At 43.6% G+C, this 26,560-nt stretch overlaps 1 protein-coding gene across 1 annotated transcript in view; it reads right to left on the reverse strand.

Annotated features, from left to right (window-relative positions):
- DUSP26 (dual specificity phosphatase 26) overlaps positions 1 to 25,580 on the reverse strand; it is a 120,302-nt gene extending 94,722 nt beyond the window's left edge. The window contains exon 1 of the mRNA XM_086943774.1: positions 25,356 to 25,580. The gene's annotated coding sequence lies outside the window, so the exon portion shown is untranslated. The remainder of the gene's footprint in view (positions 1 to 25,355) is intronic.
- Between the last annotated feature and the right edge of the window lie 980 nt (positions 25,581 to 26,560).

The raw sequence follows: 26,560 nt of genomic DNA on the forward strand, positions 1-26,560 counted from the left end.
GTGTTGACCTTGTAATTGGGCAGACAGGATATCCCCCACATTTTGACAGAGTGCCACACAATCCAAATGTTAAATAAGGCCCTTTGTCTAAAATTAGCAGCATATCACTTTAGGTAATATGGCTCCATGAGCACCAAGGGCTTTGGCAGCAGCGCCATAAGGTAAACCAGCTGTAGCTGCCACCTCTTAATTAATGTCCCGTTTCATTCAGGAACATGGTACAAATCTCTTTAGCCAGAACTTTCAGAATGTACACACTCACGCACCCCCTGTATTGATGTGTCACTTATGTGTTTTGTTGTTTTGCACTGCACATACACAAGTGAACGGGAACTAAGGGCCAAAGGTCAGATGCTCGCTTACTCCGCATTTACATTTACAAAATCAATTTTTGTCAGTTTAATTAAATAAGTGAAGTTTACTCCTCTGACATAGCTCCACCAGACTGACCCAGAAGGTGAAGCCAGAACCATAAGAAGACTTTTTCATGGAATTAGAATCTTCCTCCACCTCAAGCAGATTATGACACTGTGTATATTTCTCCTAAGGTACTTCACTGCTGAGCCTGTGTGTTTATCCAGTCGGGCGAGCTCAGGCCACATGGAGCAGCAGTCCATGGGGCGAGAGCTCGGAAGCAATAAGAAGAGGTATTACAGGAAGAGCTCTCACTCTGCAATCCAATGATATGAGCCATCTGGGTATAATGTAGCAAGCTGTTGGTGCTGGTGGGAAGCCCAACACTGTTGGCAGAGGGCCATGTACTGCATTTAAAAACAGCCAAAGGCTGGAATGCCAGAACTATTCCCAATGGTGCATCTAGTATTACCCTGCACAGGAGGAACAGACAGTTGCCAGGCAATTGAAGAGAGCATACGAAAGACAATAAGTATGGGTCGCACACACCAGCGTCTTGACGTTAAGCAGGGTATGCCAGGGTGTGTTCAGAATACCTTGCTGGAGAGAAGCCTCCTTGGTTATGGAGTCCCATGTTCAGAGTAACACTGATATACACTCCCTGTAGTAGCCAGAGATTCCCAGCACTGCTTTCTCTCACTTATGACACATTGGTCATCCAGATGACATTAAAATTCAGCGTCTAGCTAGTAAATAGGGACAGTGGGAATCACGTTCATCCATTTATGCATATCACAATTTAGATGGCAATTGACAACTATCTACCTTAAGACATTGTCTGTATATCTTTTGGTGCATACAATCTGATATTATCTAATTATTCGCCCATCTCTCCTCTCTATTTACTTCCTCGTAGGCTTAACACACCTAACCACCCAGCACATGAATGCCAGCCATGCTTTAAATGCTTTAAATGCAATAAATAATCTGAAATTCAAAAGAATATTTTTGAGACATAAAATGATGAAGCTTTGAGATAGATTAGTTAACTCTGAACCACTGCAAAGTCACGCAGACTGTAGCGAAGCGGTGCAAAAGCTTGATAAAGTATTAATTTCCAGCAAAACCCTCTTTTGGAGCACAAATAGTGCTGTGCTTCTTGGTGCTAGTTTGCACCAAGGGGGTGCTCTGAGGAAATGTAGAATTTTATGGTCAAGTTGTGTTCCCTAGCGCGTACCCCACCGTCTCCATGTACGAGTTAAAGTGCATGTAACTTCCCTCCTGTATCAGCTATGAAGACGCAAATACATTTGCGTCCAACGTCAACATGTCCTCTTTCAGACCCACCCTGAATGGGTTGAATGGTCCGTTCCTAAGTATGCTATGCCAACGTCTTTTTGTAGTGTACTTCCACGTTTTTCAGCTCTAGTTGAGTAGGCCCTGAATTTCTGCCACCGAGCCTCTATTCTGGCTTCTGACTCCAAGGGCCTCTGCCCAGGCTGCCTCTGCACCCGTGAACTCTGACTTACTTTCAGCGCGGCCTCTCGCGCTCAGCCCAGCCTGCTGCCTGCCAAGATTGACTATAACCTTCGAGTTATCTGTTCCGCTCCCCGAAAATACATTCCTGCCTGCTAGCTTCAGTAAACATCCCTCTTCAGCTACAGGGCCAAAGGGCCGACCTGTCTCTGTGCAAGTAATTCATAGCTTCTGTTGCCATGCTTCCATGGAAGGCCCATGCCCCCACGCTTCTCATACAGACACTCAGGCGCTTATGTACGCACTCACAGTCAGTATAGAATAGCTTCGGCCCTAGAGACCTTTCCGCCCAGATAGCTTAGTTCCTAAAACACCAGATATCAGATATGATAGAAGCACAAGTTGATCTGACATGCCAGACTTCTGTCTCTTTCCGTCAGTGTAAATGTCAAGCCCCCTGCACCCTCCAGCTTCACGTCAATCACACGTCATGCAGCTGCGCGCGCATCCAAGCTTCCGATTTCTGCTGACATTGCAACATTTCTGTTAGTGCCACCCTTTTGTGACACCTACCTGTGACGTTTCTAGCACACACCTCTAGTTCACGCCTTCTGATTACGTACTTGTAACACGTGTATACTGTTATCTTGTCTTCTCTCAGCTGTTACGCCCATTATGACTGTTTAGTATGACATGAATTAAGTATATAAGCTATGTATTGTCAATAAATTGTAGCGCGCTCACTCTATCCCTTCTGACACCCTTGTGGGGGTCAGAACATGATATCCTGGTCTAAGACCATTCCTTTTTGAGGAATAAAACCCCTATGAACTCTAACACCACGGACTCTGTTTTCTTTCTTTCCGATTGAGTTATTATTGATTAAGTACTTACCTGCATAGAAATTAAGAGAGTAAATTAATTATTTACGTCATTTTGGCGCCCGAACAGGGACCCCTCCCCCACCTCACGCGCCGGTTGGTGCATTTGCAAGCTGTGTCCCCTGCCATCAGTTAGATGGAACTACGCGTACCGGCAGGATTTCCTGCATCTCCCTCTGACCCACGGAGGTGACGAAGACTGCGATCAGTACCCAGACGAGGCGGTGAGGAGTGCGGAGGATCCCGACCAGAGCCTAGCCGAAAGAAGCAAGGTCCGAGGTGTCGAGAGGCCCACCAGGTTTCCGAAATTTTCCGAAGTTTCCCGAAGTTTTCCGAAGTGTCGAGTCGAGTCCAGTCGAGTTTTCCGAGGCCTTCTGTTTCCGTGCTTCCCGGTGAGTACCATTGCTGGGACGTATCTAGACGGGTTTGGGTACACAAGTCCGGTCTGCACTGTTTTTAGGCAGTGTATCTGTACTGTTTAGCAGTATATCTAGTCTGAATTTCTGCACTGTTACACCAGTGTATCTGTACTGTTTAGCAGTACATCCTGTATAGGGGGTAGTCATCTATGTCTCAAATGTCTTTTCATGTGATTAATGTTGTGGTATGAATGTGACCGTTTTTTATGTGCATTATTGTGTTTCTTGTATACCTAGTTATATTCAGAATTAAGTATCAAGGATTGAGCATTCAGTACTAAGTAAGCAAAATGCCGTTTTTCAACAAGTTAAAGCAGATAGGAACTAGGAAAGGGATACTGGAGGAAGAAATTCCTATCCCCCCTAGGGACACTCCAGGTAACTTTATGTACCATAAGCACGGCATAGATGCCATATTGTATCTAGACTTATGGACTGACTATACTAAACACCTAGACGAAAGACACAGATGGCCCGTTAACGGAACATGGGATGCCGAGTGCATCATGAAGGTAGAGGAAGCATTATGGAAAAAGAAAGCCAGACAATCTCAGAAAGACGCCATAGAATTTTGGCGTAAGGAATCACATAAACGTGCTGAAAGAGCACTCCGTAGAGAAGACAGACTTAAAGAATCAGAGAAAGCACAAGAAAACGAACTAGTTACCGAGGGGATCCGAGTAAAAACAGAACAGATAGACCGCGCACGACATAATCTTGTAAACGGCATGTATCTTGTGGCCGAGGGTACACCTGAGGCCCTATCAGAAATACCGAAAAACTTACCGCCACCATTAGTTCCAACTAAAGTAATGCATAAGACTACTAAAGATATATTCCTAAATTCTTATCTAGAGGATGTAGCACCGGCTTACACCAATCTGCCTGTTCGCACCCCGCCCCCAGATCATGTTCCGCCAATACCGCAACAGACCTCCCCCGTTCCGCCAGCTCCGCCACTTCCCGCACCCAAAACAGACCTACCGAAACCACGTTTACTTGATCTAACTAAACGACAAATTCAAGTTCAGATACCGACTCCACAGGGAGATACTGCACAAGCCTCCGCTTCAGGAGGTGCGACCGCGGGTCCCCGGACCCCGCCATTGACACACAGATTCAATCTCAGGGATATGCAGAGTCCTCTCACGTTCAGGTCACCCCGCTTTGACGCATTTAAAGAAAACATTTCAGTCTGCAGATACGATCCAGTACCCGGAAAAGACGATCTAATGATACTGGCATCACTACGGTTAAGATCTGCTACTGATATCTTGCTATGTTATGTAGGAATGAAGGATCGTCTAGATAGAATATATGAGTTTGTTCAGACAGGGAAAGACCCTGACAGTATTAAGGAGGCCATGGAGAAACAGAAAGTTGACATTCAAGCACAGATACTACGTTAGAAAGGAAGATTGGGACGCGATCTCGTCCTGTAAACAGAAACATGATGAAGATACTAGTGATTTCTATTCGAGATTCGAGAAATGTTTCATTATTAATAGTGGCCTCAAACCAAGTAGCGAGTCATATCCGCATCTTTTTGTATCAAAACTAGTCGAGAACTCCCTACCATTAGTTAAAAACCGAGTGTACAAAGTTGAAAGTACTTGGCAGGCAAATACGCCATCCCAGATGTTACAGATGCTCCAATATCATCAGAACAGAATTAGGGAAGAACAAGACCAGGAACAAAAACGCATGAAAGACACGAAGATGAAAATGTTAGTAGCTCAGACGGTCCCAGCCGACGGTCAGAGAAAGGGTGGGACCCAGACAAGTCACACTACAGCTCCCGTTAAAGGGACATGTAATTACTGTAAGCAGCCAGGTCATTACGTACATGAATGCCCAGTCCTGAAACATAATATAGCGACGGGTAAAACTAAAGAAAGACCGCATCCGCCTAGACAGGACCATAACCAGCATCAGTCTTCACAGAATACACAGAATACACAGCCTATGCATGCTTCTTCACCTTCAGCACAGACAGTAGCGGTACCACAGCCACAGCCCATTGCCGCATCTCAGCAAGTTTCACAGCAGATGTACCAGTATGCCCAGTCCGCATATCCAGATTATCCCCGATATACATGAAACAGCCTAGAGAGGGAAGGTGGCTTGCCTCTTATTGAAATTCCTGTAGATCAAGAAGGTCCTTATGTACACAGTCACGTATTGGGAAAAGACAGAAAGTTTTTAATTGACACAGGGGCAAGTCGCACTACGATCAGCCATGATGAAGTCCCAGGGGCACCCCTCTCAGGCTCACAGAATGTTTCCCTGGGTTTTTCAGGACAGCCTATTGTAAATGAGGTATCAGAACCAGTACCCCTGGCTGTGGGTCCATTATCACGTGTTACAGACTTGTTACTTACAAAATCATGTCCAGAAAATCTGTTAGGAATTAAAACATTGAAGGCTCTAGGAGCTATAATATGCTGTTCCCCGGAGGGAGTTAGACTCTTTCTACGGGATTTCAAGGGTCATTATGTTTTGCGAGAATTCGATGTCAGATTGAAAAATGTGCCAGATTACTTGTGGGCAAAAGGCCCAACTGATGTAGGTTGCATGCACATCACCCCATACCGCGTTACACTCAAGGCAGGTGTTGTTCTACCACGAATCAGACAATACAAGTTACCACCCGATGCTGTAGTGGCTTTACTGAAAATCATTGAAGAGCTCATTGCCCAAGGAGTGGTCGTAGAGACCGACTCCAATGTCTGTAATTCACCGATTATTCCGATTCTTAAACGTACTGATCCCAATGCACCGCCAGTATATCGGCTGGTGATTGATCTTCGAGAACTGAACAAATGCATTATACCACAGTTCCCTGTGGTCCCCGATATCTCATCCCTATTGACTGCTATTGATTCAGAAGCAACGTTCTTTACTGTAATTGACCTCAAGAACGCCTTCTTCAGCGTGCCTATTGATCCAGAGAGCCAATATCTCTTCGGATTCAGTTTAAATGGACGCAGCTTCAAATTTTCACGCGCACCTCAAGGATTCACAGAAAGCCCCAGCATCTACAGTCAAGCACTGAAAAGACAACTAGATTGTATTCAAATGCCAGTTAACACCGCTTTACTGCAATACGTCGATGATCTACTGATCACCGCACGAAGTGAGCCCGAATGTGAACAAGCATCACTGACAGTTTTACATTTTCTGGCCGACAAGGGACACAAGGTGTCTCCTTCGAAGCTACAATTCTGTGTTCAGCAAGTTGTGTACTTGGGTCACTTGCTGTCCAAAGTGGGGAGACAGCTCACTCCCGATCGCATTCAGTTAATTGTAAATATGCCACAACCCCAGACACAAAAGGAAGTGCGGGCCTTCATAGGCCTCACCTCGTACTGCAGACAATGGATTCCTCAATATGCATTTCTAGCTAAACCACTCATCCAGTTAACGACACAGGAGGCAGCGACTTCGACTGCCCTTCCTTGGAATCAGGAACACACACAAGCTTTTGAAGAATTAAAGAAAGCCTTATGCCAAGCACCAGTTTTAGCGACACCATGTTACAGCAAACCGTTTACACTTTTTGTTACAGAACGTGATGGTACAGCGTTGTCTGTCCTCACCCAAGATCAAGCAGGTTCACATAAGCCTTGCGCTTATTTCTCAAGTACATTGGATTCAGTAGCCCAGGCACTCCCTGCGTGCTTGAAGTCAGTAGCAGCAACAGCGTTAGCCATCAGACAGAGCGACTCAATTGTGTTAGGCCATCAATTAACAGTACAAGTTCCACACTCTGTAGAGGTTCTGTTAAACAGAACCCAGACTCAGCACCTGACTATAGCACGACTGACAGGTTATGAATTAACGTTATTCCAGCCACACATAGAAATCAGGCGCTGCAGTATTCTGAACCCCGCAACACTGTTACCTACAATTATGACAGATCCAGCCCCGCATGATTGTATAGAAATAATTAATGCAGTAACAAAGCCACGACGAGATTTAACAGATGTTCCACTGACAAATCCAGACCTGACACTTTATGTGGACGGTTCATGCATGAGAACAAGTACGGGAGAATTAGTGGCCGCATATGCAGTGACCACTGAAAATGAAGTTAAAGAAACATATTGTATTGACACACTGTCTGCTCAAGCAGCAGAGCTCATCGCTCTGACCCGAGCTTGTATACTAGCCAAGAACAGAAATGTTAACATATACACTGATTCCCGTTACGCGTTCGGAGTCGTACACGACTTCGGCATGTTATGGCAAGAACGAGGTTTCCTGACCTCTCATGGTGCCAAGATACAACACGGTCCCCTCATTCAAGCACTGTTAGAAGCAATACATTTGCCCTCGGGCATATCAGTCATGAAGTGTAAAGCACATACTAAGGTCACAGATTCTGTTTCCCAGGGTAACGACCTGGCAGATCAGACAGCGAAACATACAGCATTGACTCACACTCAGACAGCTGACATGACAAAGACAATAGTACCGACAAGGTGTATGGCAGTCAAGGATCCCGCCCTAGATGTAATTGATATTCAGGCACATGCTACCCCAGAAGAAATAAAGAAATGGATTGAACTAGGAGGGATCCAGACAGATCAAGGTTGGATGACGAAGGGAAAATCTACATGGTTTCTCCCTGACTCTATGGTTCAAGTCATGATTAATACAGCACATAGCCCAGCACATCTAGGAGAGAAAGCGATGTTAGACAGTTTACAAAATCTCTGGAACAATAAACACTTACGAGCAGCAGCAAAACAGAAAGTGCGTACTTGCATGATCTGTTGTCAGTTCAATCCAGGTAAAAGCGTCCCTGTAGAGCAAGGTGGATTTCATCCTCCCGATCACCCTTTTGAAGTCCTCCAGATGGATTATATCCAGATGGACCGTTGTCGAGGATTCAAGTATGTTCTTGTAGTTGTTTGTGCTCTGTCCCGCTGGACCGAAGCATACCCAGTTCCAGACTACACTGCTCCGACCACTGCCAGGCAGTTGGTTCGTGAATTTTTTCCACGATACGGTTTGCCTCGTGTCGTATACTCAGATAACGGACAACCCTTCTCGTCCGAGTTAATGAAGCAGGTTTCTTTACTGCTGGGATACCAGTGGAAATTTCATTGTGTCCGACATCCTGAAGCCGCAGGCCTTGTAGAAAGGCATAACCAGACACTAAAGATCCGCCTTGCAAAGATATGTCAGGAGAAAGGGGTCGACTGGATAGTCGCCCTGCCAGTGGCACTATTCTACATGAGGATGGTTGCCCACTCGAGATCAGGGCTATCCCCGTACGAAGTGGTTTTTGGCAGACCACCGAATATGTGGGGGACGCCCATTCCGAAAAAGATCACTGATGTTGATTGTAACATGTTGACAGATTACCTTGCCTCCTTGATGTCTGCACTCCAATCATGTCGTTCACAGGTTGCCGCAGCCTTCCCTGACAACACTGATGTAAAGCCGCACGAGGTCCGTCCTGGGGACCTGGTACTGGTCCGAAATTTCGACAGGAAGAGTCCGCTGGAGCCCCGCTGGAAAGCACCGAAGACCGTCCTTCTCACCACGAGGACCGCCGTCAAGATCGAAGGGAGAAAGGGGTGGGTCCACACGAGTCATGTGAAAAAATTTTGCGAACTGAAACCTGATCGAGACTCGTCCACCCCCACCAAAGACTGTGTTGAGCCAAAAGACTTTACCGTTACCGAACGAGACAAAACTCCCCAAGAGGAGTATAGGTCGAAACTCCGATCTAGCAAGTCAGACAGTTTAATTGTTTAAGTCCTCCCCTAGGTGAATCGGTTAAATAGTTTCTGACATGTATCCCCTAGATCGAGATAGAGAGAGAGAGAGACAAGTTAAGAAAAGTGCATATTGTAAATCACTCCGTAGTCACTGTATAGTGACACTATTAATCATGTTTATTCTAAGTATTTTAGTTATTGTTGCTAGCATTCTGCTACCTATCTACTGGCCTATTTTCAGGCGTGAACAATCTGTTTACAATGTCTCTGCTGAACACACTTTTAGCAAGTTACCTCTACACGAACTCTCTTACAGACTTGCGCTGCGCAACAACACATTCATTAGTATGTTACACCACTCCCATCAGACTAACAATGCTACAGACTGCTGGATATGTGGCCGACTCCCTCTCTACCAGAATTACAAGGGAGCCCTTCCCCTCTTTCCGTACCCGTTCACTCACAATGGCTCCTGTGGGGCATGGTTTAAAATAATTAATTCCTTAGATCCTGATATTGCTGTCTTCGATGGGGGCTGGGTTTGGGGAAACTTGAACTTAGTCCTGCTCGACGTCTGTTACCCTGATAAGGAGGGACTCCCCACTCGAATAGGAACAGATCTAGAAAATGAAGTATATGGATTAGGTAACTACACAATTAGCCTTATGATCCTTACCGTTGAATCCGAGGCTGCACCAGTCCTGCCCCATATGCTAGTATTACCAGTCACTGGTGAATTATGTGTCCGAAAGAAAGGTTCAGTACACTTAGGTCATAGTAAATGCACTACTGTGGTCGAATTCAGTGATCATGGTAAATCGTCCTTCAAAGCTATCAGTCACTCCTATTTTGTTTGTGGTCATACCGCATACATACGTCTGCCTCCAGATTGGGATGGTACCTGTTACATTGCATTCCTTCTGCCACCTGTTTTCCTGGCTCCCCCTGATTACCATAGAAATACAAATCTAGTAAAGAATAGATCCAGACGAGACATCCCCCTTGTCGACTACACAGAAACGGCATGGGAACAGTACACTGATTTTAATAAGGGATTCTTTTTCTTTTTAGGACCTGTCCAAAACAGTAAATTAATACGTAGATTAACTAGAACACTTGAAGTCGTAGTACATGAAACTGCCTCCGCCTTAGGTAACTTAACAGAGGAGCAATCTGCTATACGGGTTGTAGTCCTTCAAAATCGTCTTGTTATTGACGTCATCTTGGCAGATAGAGGTGGAGCCTGTAAGGTCATCGGGTCAAGTTGCTGCGTTTTCATCCCGCAAAACGCGCCATCTGTCTATCAAGCTATTACCCGTCTGCATAAAATTGCAAATCAGATACATCAGAATCCAGGCACCTGGACTTGGTCCGGTTGGTTCTGGACAATGTTAACTGCTTGGGGATGGAAGATCCTATCCTTCCTAGGTTTTGGCCTTGTCATAGTATTCAGCTGCTGCCTGTGCCTACAGTGTGGGCCGGCGATATGTGGACTGTGTGCCACATCGTGCATTGAACATTCCAGTTTTCTCTCAAATAGACAACGGAAGAGAGATGAACAAATTATGCTGCAAGAACTAACTGATCAATTTATGATGATCGATATATCATGAAGGGTCCGTAGGGAACAAGGAGGGAATGAGGAAATGTAGAATTTTATGGTCAAGTTGTGTTCCCTAGCGCGTACCCCACCGTCTCCATGTACGAGTTAAAGTGCATGTAACTTCCCTCCTGTATCAGCTATGAAGACGCAAATACATTTGCGTCCAACGTCAACATGTCCTCTTTCAGACCCACCCTGAATGGGTTGAATGGTCCGTTCCTAAGTATGCTATGCCAACGTCTTTTTGTAGTGTACTTCCACGTTTTTCAGCTCTAGTTGAGTAGGCCCTGAATTTCTGCCACCGAGCCTCTATTCTGGCTTCTGACTCCAAGGGCCTCTGCCCAGGCTGCCTCTGCACCCGTGAACTCTGACTTACTTTCAGCGCGGCCTCTCGCGCTCAGCCCAGCCTGCTGCCTGCCAAGATTGACTATAACCTTCGAGTTATCTGTTCCGCTCCCCGAAAATACATTCCTGCCTGCTAGCTTCAGTAAACATCCCTCTTCAGCTACAGGGCCAAAGGGCCGACCTGTCTCTGTGCAAGTAATTCATAGCTTCTGTTGCCATGCTTCCATGGAAGGCCCATGCCCCCACGCTTCTCATACAGACACTCAGGCGCTTATGTACGCACTCACAGTCAGTATAGAATAGCTTCGGCCCTAGAGACCTTTCCGCCCAGATAGCTTAGTTCCTAAAACACCAGATATCAGATATGATAGAAGCACAAGTTGATCTGACATGCCAGACTTCTGTCTCTTTCCGTCAGTGTAAATGTCAAGCCCCCTGCACCCTCCAGCTTCACGTCAATCACACGTCATGCAGCTGCGCGCGCATCCAAGCTTCCGATTTCTGCTGACATTGCAACATTTCTGTTAGTGCCACCCTTTTGTGACACCTACCTGTGACGTTTCTAGCACACACCTCTAGTTCACGCCTTCTGATTACGTACTTGTAACACGTGTATACTGTTATCTTGTCTTCTCTCAGCTGTTACGCCCATTATGACTGTTTAGTATGACATGAATTAAGTATATAAGCTATGTATTGTCAATAAATTGTAGCGCGCTCACTCTATCCCTTCTGACACCCTTGTGGGGGTCAGAACATGATATCCTGGTCTAAGACCATTCCTTTTTGAGGAATAAAACCCCTATGAACTCTAACACCACGGACTCTGTTTTCTTTCTTTCCGATTGAGTTATTATTGATTAAGTACTTACCTGCATAGAAATTAAGAGAGTAAATTAATTATTTACGTCAGCTCTATGAATGGTACTGGCGTTATAATGCTACCAACCATTCTTTTTAAAGCACTGTGCAGCACACAGCCAATGTGTGAAATGTTAAAACAAAAATGAACTAAATGTAAGATTTTGTACTGCAAGGATATCCTTCCAGTTTAAAACCTATACTAGACATCTTGCACAAACCTATTCAATATGACCCAACATGTGTGATTAGCGCTAGGCAGCCTGTTTATGTGCAGGTAAAGAGAGCAGCAGCAGACTGTATTTTGTAATTTTGGCTCTTGTAAGACATTGTTATGTGGGTTGACTGGGGTGTGAGATCTGGTCAAGCAACAACAATCCTTGTCATGGCGAAGCACAAGCCAAACCTAAATTAACCGATGCTCAGCGCTCTGGTAGCTTGGCACAGACCAATCAGGCTTAACTCAGAGGCAATATGTAAAGTATTTGTGCAATCCTTAAAACAGTAATAAAGTGAAAAATGCCACACAAAAAGTACCTCAAAACAAGTTAGAAAAATAGAAATATTTTTAATAAATAAACAAGGCCAAAACAACAAAAATCCAATCAGTAGAATCAGAGATATTTATTGTGAAAGATTTCAGTCAAAATAGCGCCGAAAAGCAGAAGGCGCCAACTGTGGATATATGGTGTCACCGGACCGAGACAAAGTTTCAGGTTTGGGCTGACCACAATGGAGCGCAGGCCAATTACAGGGACTCCGTTAGGCCCACTGGACAGAGTACCTTAAATCCTGGTGAGCGGGGTGTTACGAGGACACCACGTGCTGTTTAAATGCATGGCTCTGCTGACATGTTGAAACTTTCTGATTCCTAAGGTCTTTGACAGGCTCCCCTGTTTTCCTTCCTGTTTTTTCTTCAACAGGCATTATGTTTCTTTCCAGGCATTGCATTCTTTAGTCCTGATGATGATCCCTTTGTTTTTTGAGCACGGGATCGAAACGTCGTCGACAAACTAAATAGTGCTATGTTTAACCAATGTGTATGACTAATGTGGTCACTATGTTGGTTAGCTTGATTCATTCCCTGATTATGCCAAGCTTCCAAAGCTCTTTTTTCGCCTGAAATCTTTTATGTGTAATATTTTCTCGTTTCCCTGTTTTGTGACTGGATGCAGGATTGCGTCCCACTCTATTGTGTTGTTTTCCTATTTTATATTCATTGGATTGCATTGAAAAATTAAAAATTCCTTGTCCGGCTGGACATCGAACGCATATAGCACCCATTAAGGTCTATATTTCATTTGTTTTCAGAAATTCCTTTTCTAAGGACCATTGTTCCCTGATATAGCTTTCTAATAGTGGCATTTTCAAAATTGAATTTTAAAATCTGGCTTAGCCATAAGTTAGGATTTAACATTACAATTCCAAAGACACCAACGATGAACTGGGTACCTGTTACAATTTAGAATGACATCTTATTAAATATAATAAGGTAACTCCAATGTTATCCTATGGGAAAGGTAGGGCGTGCAGTAATGAAAAACAAATCTAAGGGTTTTTCAGTACCAGGACATGTCAGACTAATAAGTACATGCCCCACTTCTTAAGCACACTGGACCGTGCTCTCTGGGCTGTCCAGGACCTACCCTAGGGGTGGCATATATATTAAAAGGGAAGGTTTGGGCCTGGCAAAAGGTTTATTTTGCCATGTTGAATTGGTGGTTTAAGACTGCACACACACAGGATTCAGCGGCGGGCCTGAGACATGTTTAAAGTGCTACTTGAGTGGGTGGCATAATCAGTGCTGCAGGCCCACTAACATCATTTAATTTGTAGGCTGTGGGTACAGGTGATGCCACTTTACTAAGGACTTACAAGTAAATTAGTTAAACCAGTTCACAAAGCTGGATCCCGAGCTATGCCGAACAACTACAGATTAATCGCCCTACTGGATATAGAGGCGAAACATTTTGCAAGACTAATTCTGGAGGATTTGAGGCAATGGACAAAGGATAACGATCTGATTCCTCTGAATCAAACAGGGTTTGTTGCCAAATCAGGTACCATGACAAACTTACTGGCAGTTTCCACTATCATCGACAAAGCTTCACTAACACGCAGGCTAGTCTTTTGCTGCTTTGTAGATTTCAAAGCAGCATTTGATAGAGTACCCAGGGCGGCCCTTTGGAAAAAACTGACACAGTGGGGTATTCCAAACAAGATACTGAACCCAATCATTCAACTCTACTCTGACACCTGGGTTCGAGTGCAGCTAGGGTCCGGCTCGCATCTCTCGTGAAAAATCATGACCTCACGTGGTGTCAAACAGGGATTCGTACTGGCCCCCCTTCTCTTTAACCTATTTATAGCCGACCTGTCAAGTACCCTAGATAAGGTAAACAGCCATCCACCTAAAATAAGAGGTGCTGCATTATGCAACCTTTTATATGCCGATGACCTGGCCCTGTTTAGCCTTACTAGAGTAGGGTTACAAAGGCTTCTTGATGCACTGTCGCAATACACGTTTGATAACCATCTAGAAATTAATATGGAGAAAACCCTGATAGTACCATTTGGTAAGAAACGCTACAGTGGCGGTGGCTGGTCAATCAATAAAACAAGTCTTACAATTGACCAATCATACAAATATTTAGGCGTTCACTTGGACTCCAGGGGCAACTTCACAAAGCAAAGCAGTGCGATCGCAGCCAAAACTACGGCTCTAGGGGTATCCTTGGCCAGACTATCAATTAAACTTTCAGGCCCAACCCTTGCCCCCTTACTAGAAGTCCTTAGAGTAAAGATTGGGCCAACACTCTCATACGGCATAGAGATCTTTAAAGGTAAAATGAATACTGCCCTAAACAAACACACCACTAAAATCTACAGAAAGGCACTTCACTTGCCGAGCACCACCTCCCCGGCCCAGATTAGATTAGAGCTAGGACTAACTAACTATGAAGCCTCCAATGTCGGCACCTATCTTAAGCTGTGTCACAAACTAAGACAGGCCGAACCAGGTACACTAGAATCTCTAACCTGGAAAGAAATCAATGAGACCAACCCAGGGGGAACATTTGTCCGCCTCTTGAATGACTATATTCTCCAAATGTCAGTTGCCGAACTCTGGGCCCTTAACCCCAGTCAGACCGTTTTAAAAAATATAATCAAAAAATGTGTAAGAATGAAATCTCTGGCTGCAGACAAAGCTCTAGTCACAAAGCGTAGTCACTCGTGGGCAGTAGTCAATTCCTACAAACGACTAACCCCTGCTGCCTACCACTCCACGACATTTTCACTTCATCTAAAGCGCTGTCTGATTGCTCTAAGAATGGGAGATTGGCGCTTTCTTCAAAATCTACCCACTTGGCGCCGCACCAAGGAGGCCACAACATGCAGAGGATGCGGGTTAGCAAATGAAACAATTTTGCACGTGGTCTGCCTCTGCCCTACATTTAATTCTCATCGCAGGCGTCTGCTTAAGCCAGAATGGAACAGGCTGGGGGTTCGGTCCTGTAGGCATGCCATTACTGCTGCTTTGTCTTTAGATATTATTATTTTAAGCATACATTTGGCCAAATATATTCAGCAAGTATACCGTAACCTAGATAAAATGGACACTGCTGAGGTCTCTGCTCATCGCTAAATCTGAATATGCATTCTAATAGAACTTGAAAAGACCGGAAGGGCTAATCTTCAAACTGTAATGTTTTAACTGGCATGCTTTAAGCCACATTTTATTGTTTGCTTCTCTTTTAATCATTTTTTTACTTCTTAAAATTGTATATAATGTGATTTGTGCGACCTTTTAAAGATATGTTTTATATCTAAATAAAGGAATTATTATTATACCAGTGGGATACAAGCCAATTCTACCATGGTTTAGGTACAGAGAATGAGCACTTTAGCACTGGTTGGCAGTGGTAAAGTGTGCAGAGTCCTAAAGCCAGCAAAAATGAAGACAGCAAACAGAAGGTCTGAAGGCAAAACAGTAGGGGCTAAACCACACCAAGTATGCCAGCTCTTGTAAGAAATGCACTGCACTGATTTCTTCCCCAGTTGAACACAGCACACCAACTTTGGTTGCTTTGCTGGGTTGCAATGTAATTTTAAAAAATCTGCCTTTTTATCCATCCCTTAGTAAAATAGCAATCACAAACAATACTGTGGTCATAACTCTGAGCTTCATCCTACAACAGAAGTACAAACAAAGTCAATACAGGACAATATAAGTCAACCCTTCACAAAATCAATAGGTTTAAAATGTACATAGTTCATGCATGAAGAGGTACAGAACATGAGGGCACACATACCCCACCCACCCACATGCAGACCACCACACCTACAGACATCATTCATGTGGAGCCACATAGGAGCGCATGCACACAAACATACAAACATATGTAGGCAGACCGACAAAAATATCAACTAACATATACACATCCAGACATACAGTCATTAACCAGTAGGCATTCATGCATGCAACCAGAAAGTGTACGTACAAATATCTACCCTGTAAAAAACACACCAATAAATATAGGCGCACATACATGCAGGCCAGAATGGAGACTTCTGTGCATTGGGGAGGAGTGAGAAATAGCAAGGGTCACAGAATGATGTGAGAAGGTGGCACAAGGTGATGCCAAAGGTGAAAGCTGAGGGTAATGTGCACAAGGGTAGCACAATCTGTTGTGAATGTTGGCAGTTCAAGTGATGTAGCACAAGTTAAAACTATTTGAGACAGCTTCACAAGCACAGGGTGATGTGTTTTAAAGAAGCACTGGGTAACGTGTGTCAGAAAGGCCATAAATGGCCCTCTTTGTGGAAGAGATGGCTGCTGTGCGTCAGGTGAACACCGGGTGTTCTTAGTTAGTGTAGCATTAGATTGTGTGTACCGTTATTTATTTCAAAATATTCCATGACTCCTGTAAAGGCCCTATCGAACAACGCATCTGGGTATAGACTCCAAGAAAGACCAGACCAAGGCATCCCCAGAATTCTCACTGTTAGCAAAACCAGAGCATGGTCTGAGAGGGTCCGGCTAAATGTGCCACATCCTTAGACAGTAACCAATAGTTAAAGCTTGATCATCCCCCATGTATGAGGGAATAGTAAGTGCTCTCTACGGTTCATCTTTGGCTGCAGCAGCTCCAGGGCCAGACGGCATGCAAGTTTTATCCATATGAGGCTGCAAAACACAATTAAAGTATCCCCCATATCAAAGCCTGAGGCTCAGAAGCGAGTATTCTAAACCATATATCAAAGAAACCGAGGTCTATATTAGGCCCATAACAATTAACAACTGTGAACGGGGTGTGTCCCAGGCTTCACCACAGAATAGCAAACATTCCGTGCACATCTATGAATGACCTACCCATTCTAAAAGGGAGATACAGTTCACCCCATGCGCATATAAGGAATAAGACAAGGTAACCCAACAGGACGACTAATGTTGACCCAGGGTAGCCTCCAAGTGCATTGCTAGATGTGTCTTCTGTAGAAGTGTGAAGTCAACTTTGTGGCTGTCAAGACCTGCCTAATTTTCTTGGGATATTGAATCCTCTCAATGTGAAGAAAAAAGGACCCACTGGTGAGAATCCCAGGGACAATTCAACAGTGCAATAACAATCCCCTTGGCAACCAATTAGATATGACATAATAGGAAAATATAGACCACAAAGAACAAGTAAACAACTACATATTTTATTTGTATTTACAAATAATATAAAAGTTACATGTTATCCTTTATGAATGTAACGCAGGCTCCTTAATGTGGCTGGATCTGAAAATGTTCTCCTTAATTAGGTCTTCAGTTCACAGTTTTAGAGGGTAAGGGTCAGCAAGAATAAGACACTGTCAGACTGCAAACATGACTAGAGCTGGCAAATTAATTGTGAGATCGTCCAACTACTATGAAGGTGACACTAGGTAGAAAAAACGTGATACCGAAATGTTCCCCAAACCCAAGCAATTCAAGCCTCTGACATTCCAGATCAAAAAGCGAAAGTACTCATCCATCCTGTCTCCCATGTCAGAAAACATTCAAATTGGAACATGGTCCCCTCGGACTGCAGTGGCAACACTGTGTCTCCTCTAAATTGCAATGCTGACAGATAACATAACATACAACAGCAATCACCCCTCAGCTCTATCCTTCCAACTACCCACTCTGATTGCCCAATCCCACCAGGAGTGTTAACCCCCCTGTAATGAAAGCCAAGCAAATCAGCAACAGAACAAGCCCAGAACAGAAATGGGGCAACTATCGCCAATAAAAAAAAAATCACAGGTGTGACCCTCAGGGTCCGTCCTGAGCGACAGTGAAGCAACCCCAGCATAAGCTGAGTGTGTCCGAGACATCCAGGTCCAAGCTCGCAGAACACATGGTGAGCGCAGGGCAACCACCAGCCCACAACATCAAAACTACAGTTGTACATGCCCAGCATTCCAAGAGCTCAGCGGAAGAGGGAGCACTCAACCCAGCGACCCCTTCCAAGGCGAGTTCCGATAAAGGATGAGAGAGACATTCCATCCCATGGCAAGTTCTGCCAGTGCATCAGCGAACAGTCCCCTGCCAGTGCATCAGTAAACAGACTCCTCTCATCAGTCTGAGTCAGTTTGCAAGGCTTGAGATATCATGGGTAAGCATCTTTCCAAGCTTGGATTATGATGACTGACACACCGGGTGTGACATTGCATACTGGATTCCAGCCTGTACAACTTATTGTTTCACCTGAGTAAACATAAGCCCAGCTTCTTGAACCGCTATCATAAAGTCCGGATAACAGTGACACTTGCGGCAGATTTAAGTGTACTTTTCTCGTGCACCTTTCCGAGTGCTGTGTCATTGTCCTGGAAATTTAACAGGCGCGCTATGATAGGCTGTACTGGAGCTCCTAGTGGTGGCATGACCCCCAAGGAATTGTGGTCTCTCTCCACTAAGAGGCGAGACATGGTGTCAGCTCTAGATAGCAACACCAGCATCCTCTCCACATAGTTGTCAAGCCTGCAAGTGTTAGTAGTCTCTGGCACTCCCAAGATACACTGGTGATTGCAGCGTGACCTAGCTTTGAGGTCCTCTTTCTTGGCAGCAATTTCCTCAAGAACATTTTCTCAATATTGAGCAGAGTTTCTCCTTTAGCCCCCAAGGCATCATCCGGTGTAGATATCCACTGCTCTGCATCTTTCAGTTGACTGTCGATGCTTATCGATCTTGTGCATAACAACAGGGCATCCAATTCCTGATCAATGGATCTTAGGCTCTCCAGCATGGCCATTATTAGGTTTTTCATGTCAGTATTTGGGGTGGGTGGAATTTGCAAGGTTTTAATGCATGGAATTCAGAGGAATTCCATGAACACTCCATCCTCAAAACCCGGGACTGGCTGAAAAAAGTTGCCCTCACAATGAAATGGGACCCAGTACATTACACCTTAATGTTACATTAGAGCTGGGCAGGAACTGGATGTGTGAACAAAGATTTTCGTACGCAGGAAACGTAGTAGGTAAGACTGGTAACTGTTTCAACAGTCACCCCCCTCCCGCCCTTACACAAAGGAGACCTTATTATCACACAGCAGACGCCATAATGTTTTTTTGATCCTTCATGCGATGACTTATGCCTAATAAGTGGGAATTTGTTTATATCAGGATGGTTCAAACGAACATAGAAACTAGTGCTGATTCTTTTTAAAGTAATGGTCTCATGTCTTTGTATTTTACATCAAATGTATGTGTATCTATTTACATGTACTGTGTTGTATTATATATTTGTTTTTAAATGTTTTTTACAGCCCTGATGAAGTTCTTCTAATAGAAAGAAACATGTTGGCTGTTTGGTGTACATTATTCAAATAGAAAGAAGAATAGAGAATTCTGAATATTATCAACACTGGACGGACATTCGAAAAGTTATTTATGTATGGGCATTGGGATTGGGTGGTGCAACCTACAGTTGGCAAAGTGTATGTTGGTTATTCTAACTGCCCCTTAAGAACAGCAGGGGCAGTGGTGTTGCACACCGTGAAAGAATAAGGCTCGTTGTTTTTGTTTAAACGTAGGAGGGATTAATCGTGTCGTGTCTTTACTTAGAAGGAGGTGCATCACAAACTCTTTTAGTGTTTGTATGGTTTAGCTGTTCCTATATTGTTTTGAACAATTTCTGTTATGCAGTGTGGTGGAAATCTAAGAATGGCTCCCCATAATGGCAAGTATCAATTCAGTACTTCAACATGCCTGCTTTGACAAGTACAAAGGCAGTGGTAAATGTAATGATACTTGAACAGTAACACCATCTGTGACCCCCAACTAGAGTACGCCCAAGAAGTGCCCAAGTATGAGCCAAACTTTTAGTATACATGGGGCCCTCAAGCCAGACATTTACTACCAAGAGAATGGCAATGTTAACCTGTGTCAATGCCTGCCCTTGCTGCCTCTGTAGTCCTTTTCCAAAAAGTCAAGAGTGGTACAATGGGATCTATTTGCACTAACTGCTGGGGTGCTAACTAATTTCTTTGCCATGTGCAGACTGTTCAAAATGCCGCTGCCCGACTGCTGGTAACATCCCCAAATTCCAATCAGTCTCGAGCACCATCAGAGAGTTGCATTGGCTTACCATTAGGAACAGAGCTAAGTTTAAGGCTCTGTGCATTGTCTATAAGGCACTGCACAACCAGGGACTGGCCTTTCTGACTCAACAACTCATCCCCTACCGGCCCGCTAGGTCCCTGCGGTCTTCTGATCTCTTCCAGCTGGAAGTACCCCGTACCAGACTGGTCTCATGGGGTGACAGAAGATTTCTTGTTTCAGCACCCAAGCTCTGGAACTCCTTGCCGCTAATCATAAAGAACAGTCCCTCTTTGTGGTCCTTTCGGAAACAACTCAAAACATGGTTATTTGACCAATAAGTAGATCCTCCTTTAGGGCTGAATTTAGCAGATATCAGCGCCGAGATGCCCAAGGGCCATTGTAGCGCTTTACAAATGTTTAAATAAATGTGCCATTCTACTTTGCTCTACTCTAGCCCACTCTACGGCACTCTATGCTACTCCACAACACTCTATGCTACTCCATTTTATGACACTTGACTCCACTTTATGGCCCTCCACTTTCTTACAATCTACTGCACTCTACTCCACTGTATGCAACTCTCTCTTTGCCACTACATGCCACTTTTCTTCACTCCACTCTACGACACTCTACGGCCCTTCACTTTACATCCCTTCCACTTTACTCTACTCCACACTACTTCCTCCATGAAACTCCATGACACTTTATGCCATTCCACTTTACTCCACTCTACATCATTCCACGACACTCCACGACACTCTACTCTATGCCACTCTGATCCATGCTCCTCTGGGCTGCTTACTATGCTGAACAGCAGTCACACTGGTGTACAGCCTGGCTAAAACGTATTGGCAAAGTCAATAGCTCTTGAATATGCAAGACCTATAGGCTTTTCCAATATTTGTTTTCCAAAGGCGTGATCTCAGACCTCTTGAAGGAATCAGTGACCATTAACAGAGGAATATAACGTTCAAATCACAAGTTCATTGTTAACCAACTCAATGGCACTCATTTAATTTTATAGCCCTCCGAAGGAGGAAAGACTGAGTGGAGAAGCCAGGATACGAACCTGTGACCATCAGGTCAAACACATATTACCAAAGTGTGATCCATTTGAACACCAGACTCAGCTACCAATCTAACCATTTTTCTTTCTTTAACATTGTGACACACATCTGTGGGACAGTAAGCAGCCTTGAACACATTAACTACTTCAATTACTCCATTAGTAGAAATACTTGAACTTGTGAATATTAACGTGCTAAGTGATCGGCGGAGCCTATTACTTGTGAATGCCTCCATTTTGATATTCTACATCTCTTTGGATGACTACATCCTTTGATAGATGATCAAATGTTGGCTTTTTTTTACTTGGAAAAATGATGGTTAGATCGTGTATCCATCTCTGTGTTTGATCAAATGAGAATGCTCTCTCTCTCTTTCCTCACTCCCTTTTATTTATGTATTATAATTAACTGAGGTTCCCTGTGTTTTTAGTTCTGGCCTCCTGGAGACAACTTTTGCACTAGCTTTCTTTCCATGTTCATGTTACCAAAAAATCACAAATTAAAACATTTATATAGTGGTGCGTTGGGTCAGCCCTCTTCATGCTTTTGGTGTGTTCAGATGTCATTCACATTGTGATTCTGCCGACCACACCATACGGTATTGAGCAGTAGGTCTGCCCACATTAGCCTTTGTCATAAATGTGAGTAACAGCATTGTGCTTGACTGATCACATGTTCATATTCGCTTTCAAATGAGTGCGCTTGAGTGTCAGGACTTTCAAAGGTAAGACCATAGTGCCTTTTCTTTGTGCCAATTAAAACTACAGGCTTTCTTTTGATGTGCATAAAAACCAAAAATGGGTTCTTTACTTGCTCCAAGTGCACCTCCCTGCTCGGATTCATTCCTCTTTGTCCTATTGAAATTCAATGCAGTGGTATTTTTTTAAAAAGACTTTTAAATCTGTCTGAAGAGGAAAAATACAAACTGAGAAAATTAGATAGTGAAAAGTGGAAGAGAAGGAATATGGACAAATATAGGAGAGAATAATAAAAGGGGCAGAGAGAGCAGGTAGAGGAAACAAAGAGGGAGAAGAAGAACGTGAAGAAGAAGAAAGAAGCATGAAGAGAAAATGAAAGAAAGACGAAAAGAGAAGCTAAGCAGTAGGAGCATTGTAGTGAAAGGTGAACTTTCATGAAGCTTGTGTGTTGGAACTGGAATACATGTGAATGTGAGTGACGGAAATGCAGTGTGTGTGACAGAAATAGCAATAGGTGACAGCAAAGCTTAAATAGAAAGATTAGTAAAGAGAGGAGAGGGGAATATGGAGCGTCAGAGTGATAGAAAGACAGATGTACAGGGAGATTTGGAGAAAAGAAAGTTAGGAAGAAGTACAGAGTAAAAAAAAAGGATAGAAAGAAAAATAGGAGAAATAATAAAACGTGTAATGGTGTGAAAGAGAGTGAAAGCGACAGATAGAAAGCAAGACAGCAAGAGAAAAATTAGGAGAATTGGGAGAAGGTGGGAGAAAGAAAGAGAGTGAGAGATAGATAAAAAAGAGCACTAAAGCGAGCAAAGGGGTAAGAGAGTGAAAGACTGCTAAGAGCACAGGGAGGGAGAAAGCTTAAAAGTGAAAGCACGAGAACAAATGAGAGAACAAGGACAGAGAAAAAGAGAGCAAGTGAGAGAGAAAAGCACAGTAAACGCATGTGTGAGTAGAAGTCTGTGTATATTGTGAGGGATTAAATGAGTTATGGCGAGTAAGAAAATAAAAGCACCTGTGAGATACCGATGGTAATTTGGCTAGATGTAAAGATAAGGCAAAGTGAAGAAGAACAATAATATGAGTATTAAAGACAGTGCAATGAGAGAGATAGGATCGAGAGAGTATGAAGCCTGGAGGAAAGCTGTCGAAGAATTGGGAATGTACATGCGATTTGGATACCCATGTACCTAGTTTGCCATACATGTTATTCTTGTGTGCAGTATTATATCCATGGTTACATCAGACACTGCCAAATGAAAGTATGAGTTTTTGAATATATGAGAGCTCCGAGCAATCGAACTTGGAGATGCCAATTATTCTGTTGTCATTCCATTCGCTAAGAAACCTGAAAGTAGTACTAAGAAGTGTAAGTGATGGTATTTTACAGAGAACCTGTACATGTCCAAAGAGGTAAAAATGGGCTTTGAGGCTATGCATGACGAAATCTTGCATTATATTCCTACTACATGCAACAGTACCACAAGGACTGAAAATAGACAAAGAGCTTCAGGTATTCTTGTAAAACTAAGGGCCACTCGAAATTCAGCGACTGCAGCGTTTTTCACATAATTAGGTATGTGCCGCACTTAATCCATCATCTGCTGCTTAATCTGTAGATATTAACAATAAAAAAATGTTTCTAGCTCAAACAGACCAAAGGTAACTAAAATCACAATGACGTAATCCTGCTCACTGGAAAGCCCTTTGAAAAAATTGACTAGTCATCTTTCAGTTACTTGTTCTTGTATTTGAGTGTTAAATTGATCCCAATACGGTGAAATCCTTAACCAGACAGTGTTAACATGTTGAAAAACTACAAAATTCTGTTAGTAATTAATACTATCACAAAATGTGCCGCATTATGCCGAATAATTTGCCTTTTCTTGCAGCATAATTCAGTCAATCCTGCCTCATAAATTGGTTCTCCTCTGCAAAATAATCCCACTGGCCCTCATTTTTCCTCCTTTGGGTTTGGGTTTTCCTATTAAGGCGTGATCTTAGAGTGAATATAATATTTTCTTGCACAGTGGCTTATATTCATAAATGTGCTCAATTATGAAGGAATGTATATATGTATTCTGCTATGTGTTGAGTTAAGGGGAAATGGAGTGCTATATATAGTAATGAAACAAAATGTTCATCAATTACTCTTTTGAGAAAGGTCAGTGGCTGAGCGAAATGCATCAGGCGAAATGTAACAAAATGTAGCACTACATCTAAACTGACAGCACATACGGCCGACCACACCCTCCAAGTCTGAGGGTCTCCTATCTGCGTGTCACAGTTGCACCCCCCCCCCCCCCCCACACACACACACCTTAATTTGTCTCGCGCTATATACCATTCAAAACCTTTGATTTAGTACAAGGCTTCTTAGGGATTGGGCGAGAAAGTTGTGGGTTTTTTTAGTCTCTATCAGAGTAAACCCATCCTACATCAGCTACCAATGGTGCCACAGAGAGAAAAATATTCTAGCTAGTTTTAGAGCTGAATAGAACTTGACCTAGATTGAGTTTGTTTTAAACCCCATTTTCCATCAAATGTCTCATGCTGTCAACAATTATACTCTCCCAGTCTGATTTATTTGCACCGTTAATTAAAGCCATTACAGAATCTATAAACTTGCTACATATGTAAATCGTGTTATTCAAAACCAATTTAAGTTTAGAAAAAATAGCCAGAGCACGATTGACGAAGAAATAGCTCAGCTGGCTAATGCAAAAACTGCAGCAGTGATTGCAGGTCACCTGTCCGAATCCTACTGGCCTACATAAAACAAGGACCATTGAGTTGGTGAGTATACATCCTCATTCCACAGTGCTACGAAGCTTCAAAACTGAGGGCTAAGCACTAGATAAAACACAAGAGTTCTTAAGGTATGTATGACTCGTGAGCTGTTATTTTAGTGACTTGCATCTGGTCACTCAAGTATGCATGACGACTGTTTTAATGTCGCGAACAGGCACTGGCAGGCAAGAGACTCCTGATGAAATCACCACAGGAATCACGGATTTGTCCCAATGTCTTTACTGCTCACAGAGCAGGGGCGTAGGTAGCCCTCAGTGGTGCAGCGGCACTAGAACCCAGGATTGCGAGGATCCCACTTTGCCCCCAGTTCAATTGGTGTTCCGCCTGCACCTCGGTGTTTACCTCGACCAACCTGCCCTGCGTCCTCAACTGACACTACACTCTCCATCCGGAGGAGGCACCGCGACTGCAGAAGGACACGTGAAAAGCAGGGAATGGAATAGCCGAAAATAGATACCCTTTAGCCTCCACCCTGCTTGAAAACAAGACGGTTTCACGGGTTCTGGAAACTGAAAATTAGAATTCAGGCACACTTACCGTAAAAGGGGATGGTGTTATCGTTTAATATGAAATGAAGGGCAGAGGCGGTCACCTCTCTCCCAGACAGGCAGCCATGTCTTCTGCGGCTCCTGGCGGGGGAGAAGCAGAGCTATGAGCGGCTATTTTAAGCCCACTACATGCCTGGGCGGCAGGATGGCGGTTCATGTTCGGGTGCCTGGGAGATAGATGCCAGGGTCCAGGATGCCCATTGTTAACCCAACGTTGTCGATGGGTATTTATACCGTATTTTTTTCTCGAAGCCAGCGTTCCGTGTGCAGACCTGCAATCCTAGCTAGTGAGGTGAGGGAAGCTGCCTCCCACCGTGGTCTGGTTCTCGAACCTTCTCCCTGTGGGGGACACGTCGTGAAATATCCTGAATGGATTTAAAAACACAAAATGTGGCGCCACTATTCTTTGTACAGCCACCGCCCACTGCTACTCTGACAACAGAGTTATGAAGCGTTTGTTGTAACATTGACGAATTATCAATAATCTGTTCTATCTCTGCTGTGACGTCAATACATTGTACACTTGATTGAGGGTCCCCATGCACTAGGCAGAGCAAACATGCGTCGGCAACGTTAATCGTTTTGGCATTTGTATATTGAAAAATCTTTTTGTAAACTGGCATTTTAGTAATGGGGGTAACAAATTATTAACAAGGGGAGCTGAGCCAAGGGAATAGCTTGCCTCTAAGAGCTCGTGCACGAGCCGAGTCATTATAAATGTTTTGGAAAGAAGATCGTGCAACGAACATCATATAAACATGTGATAACGTCTCTTCAAAATTGAAAAAAAAAGATGTTAACAAGCGGAAGCGTTTCATCTTTAGTACATCAGGCTATATTACTGCATTGAGATGCGTTTATTAAAACAAAAGTGATAGATTTTAGAAACATACGTCTTACCATTCCCTGACAAAGAATGCTATTTGTTAACTGACGCAAGTCAGATGTCAAGTGCACGACTCTACACATTTGCTAGAGGCTTATTATTCATGAAGCAACATTGCAGTCTATTAATGAAACACAGGAGACGTTTTTGTACTGCATGTTTTCAGAGCCTATGTAATTCAGGGTGTTCTCTTATGCATGAAAGAAAAAAACTAGGCATAATTAAATAGAATGCTTGCCTAAGATCACACAGTTTGGTCAAATGAGTAATCAGGAATTGATCCTGGGTTTTGTGGTTTCACTTTGTGC

This window comes from Lissotriton vulgaris, chromosome 11 (genome assembly GCF_964263255.1).
Source record: "Lissotriton vulgaris chromosome 11, aLisVul1.2, whole genome shotgun sequence".
Taxonomy (NCBI): domain Eukaryota; kingdom Metazoa; phylum Chordata; class Amphibia; order Caudata; family Salamandridae; genus Lissotriton; species Lissotriton vulgaris.